Source organism: Patiria miniata, unplaced genomic scaffold (genome assembly GCF_015706575.1).
Source record: "Patiria miniata isolate m_02_andy unplaced genomic scaffold, ASM1570657v1 HiC_scaffold_30, whole genome shotgun sequence".
NCBI lineage: Eukaryota > Metazoa > Echinodermata > Asteroidea > Valvatida > Asterinidae > Patiria > Patiria miniata.
In genome coordinates, this window is record NW_024037070.1 from 2,606,830 (window position 1) to 2,610,323 (window position 3,494).

The window sequence follows — 3,494 nt, forward strand, 5'->3', positions numbered from 1 at the left end:
ACCGCATGCGCAGAAGACAATCGCACGAGTTACCCTGGTAATAGTACGCATACACATCGTGGAACTATCACAAGGGTAACAGGGTAGTAGTGGGGGAGGAGGAGGGGGAGGTCGCGCTCGCATGCGAGCACGGATAGATAAACCTGAAATAAGAAAGAAAAAAAAACACCGCACGATTTGGAATATTCGCTTCCCCATTCTTGGTAATCAAACAGTTGCAATCAACGCATGCACACTGGTACATGGTTCGCGCCATAAAGAGCGCGCGACCATACATGCATTTTCTTCATCTGAATCTGTTTGCACAAAATGGCGCAAAAAAATCCTCAAACCATTTTCAATGCTTATTTTTAAATTGCATTGCAGATTCACGTGAACAATTTAAACAGAAGTGGCTTTCTGACGGAATTCGTCTAATTTTACTGTCAATTCCCCCCCCATTTTTATTTTAACCGTCAACCAATTTGGTTATTTACTTAAATACTTCATTAACAAACATGCAAACCTGCTCTTTTGTCTTTTACTTTCAAGAAAGGTAAATTACACTTCAAATATACCCTTTTGTAAGGCGCCATAATTTGTACATTTTAACTGCTAAAATTGCCTACTTTGAACTTTCTCAGAAATTGAATATCGCTCGCTGGATCTGGAGTGGTAGGACCTCGCAAGATTCACAAATAAAAACAATCATGCTTGAACCATTAATTGTAATAAACACATTTCCCATTGGAAGCGAATTCAGACTTAAATGGAAGGGATAAGCTACTATCTATGGATAATTTGTTTTATCTAATCTTCAGTTTTTATTATTAATTCAAAACCAAAGTGATGTCCTACGACTTCAGAACAATGAGCTAATTCTGAAAAATGTGATACTTGTAACATTTGCATAGATAACCTTTTTGGTTTTTATTTTAACCGCTAGACATGAAGATGTGTTTTTGGGAAATCTTAAACTTGCAAGTCGAAATTAGTGAGTCTTGTCCTTGAGCAAGAAGATTATCATTTTCCATTATCGAAGAACAGCCTGGTAGGCCTATACCCAAAGAAGTGAATAGTGGTTCGATTGGTTGACTTTAGCAAAGAGCGCTTAAAATAATCACATCAATGATGTTCATACCTCCAACGTAGTCGCAGAAAACTAGGGTTTAAATGGCATTTTTTTTTATGGTAGATTTTAGGAGGGTTCGACAGTTGGAAATATTGTTCAGGGTATTATTATACAAGTTTTGTTTTCATGTTCATGTCATTCCCCCCCCCCCCAGATAGCTTTATACTGACATTTTGGTCGCCGGGCCTGTAAGACATATATATATTTTTATAGATTAATATCAATTAAACAAGCAAACGAAATTATAATAAAAAATAAAAACCTTAAAATACAATAAGGCGATGTTTTATGTACACATATTAATGCAATTGTATTCCAGTGCAATATAAAAAAGCCTTATATAAAAAGTTAACGTTCTTAATAAAAACATATCTGGCATGTTCTTTTCAACAAAATATATCATTAATTAATAGACAAAAGACAAAGATAAAAAAAACACGCCAAAAGGAAGATCAGTAATGTCTGCGTTTGAAACGAGGTAAAAACGACATTTTGTTTGATCACTCTAAATAAATGTGGTCTCATAAAGAACCTTATAAACGGATCCAACAAGTAAACTAATGATTAGTACTGACATAGACGGCATTGTCATCTGATATGCGCTTTTCATTCACACCTGAAACATATTCAATTTATGCATGCTAAAAAAACATAGCTAGTCTAATGCTTATTGTATTAAAAAATAGTACTGACCACTGCCCGAAAAGTAAATACGCGTGGATAATAAAGAATTTTACATTTCATTATTATGAGAACACAACCATCTTAAAACATTTTTTCTAATTAAAAAAACCCATAAAATATAGTTGATATATAATTACGTAGTTGCTTGATGTCACAATGCCACAAGCATTTTGTTATGAAGGCAGGAAGTTTTATAGTCTTGGCCCAAGACGCTAGAGATCGATAGTGGACGGTGCATAGTGCGCCATCTAATGGCACAACAATTCACCCACCAATTAGACCAGCGGGCCTTCTCGCACTTAGTCTATGTAATAGACCATGGCCAAAACCATAGGCTATAACATTTGAGCAGATTTGCTGATTAATCATGCAAGGCAACCGTATCTTGACCTCTAGATTTTGACCAATCAGCGGGCGTTTTCTATATCGGGTCTTCGGTCATTCACCGTTGTCGCGTCATACATGGAAAAAAAAATACCCTAGAAACAGCAACAAAGGCCGTGGTCACGCGCTCTGTATTATGTTACGCGATACGCGACCGGCTGTTGTTGTATTACAAAACACTGCATTTGAATTGACCAATCATACGTTTAGTCCTGATTTGGGAATGAAATGACGTCACGATTTAGTAAAGTCGACTCCGATTGGCTGAGGTGCGAGATTGCATAAATATGCATGCTTTGACATATCAGACGTTATACAGGGGACTTGGCTTCGTGGGTAACGGGTGATACTCAGACTAACTCGCACTAACGTCTTGGCCATTTCGTATCAGCGGTTTAAATTTTTCTTTATTTTCTTCGTAGGTTTTCCTAAGGTACCTATCAGCGATCGAGAAAAGGTTGGCTCTCCCGACAGTTGTAACCATACACGTCACGCAGTACGTGATCGAGCATCATCGCTTTCCTAGGGAACCAATCAGCGATCGAGAAAGGTTCAATGGCTCATCCGCCGGTTGTAAACACACGCGTCACGTGGTACGTGAACAAGCATTAGCGCTTTCCAAAGCAACCAATCGGCAGTCGAGAAAAGGTCGGTCGATAAAAGGCTCAATGGCTCACGGTTGTAAACATAAATTGCTATACGTGCGGCGACTATGCTAACATGGAGCTATAAACAGGTTTGTTCGAATTGGTACAGACCGTCTTATTTACCTAAAATGGCCCCGCCCCCATTGCTACGAATGACCAAGACGTTAGTGCGAGAAAATAAATAACCAATTATGCAAGGGCGCTACACAGCAATGCAACTATCGCTCTTGATCACTGGCGTCTTGGGCCAAGACTAGAAGTTTTAAAGAAAAAAGAATCTCTAAAGGCATAATGCTTTACGCATAATTATAATGGGTAATGCAAATTAAAAATACCCTTGGAATGTTCTTTGCTAAATTCCGATGACCTATATATACAGTCAATATACTGCACCAAACGGATGTGGTTTTAGAAATAAAATATGCATTTGGTTCCATGTGTGTGAATTCTTATGGTCGTCTCAGTCAACCATCAAAATTATGTGGTTTTACATGTAACTAAAGTATAGGTTTTCCTGGCTATTTTAAAACGTTTAACAGTCAAATCACCGACTCTTATGTTCAAATTCGTCCAGCAAAATATATTTCGTCTTAAAATTGTTGTGTGTTTATTTTGATGTTATTTTCTTAAAAAATAATTTAGACTCAATTTAGGGCACACACGGGAAA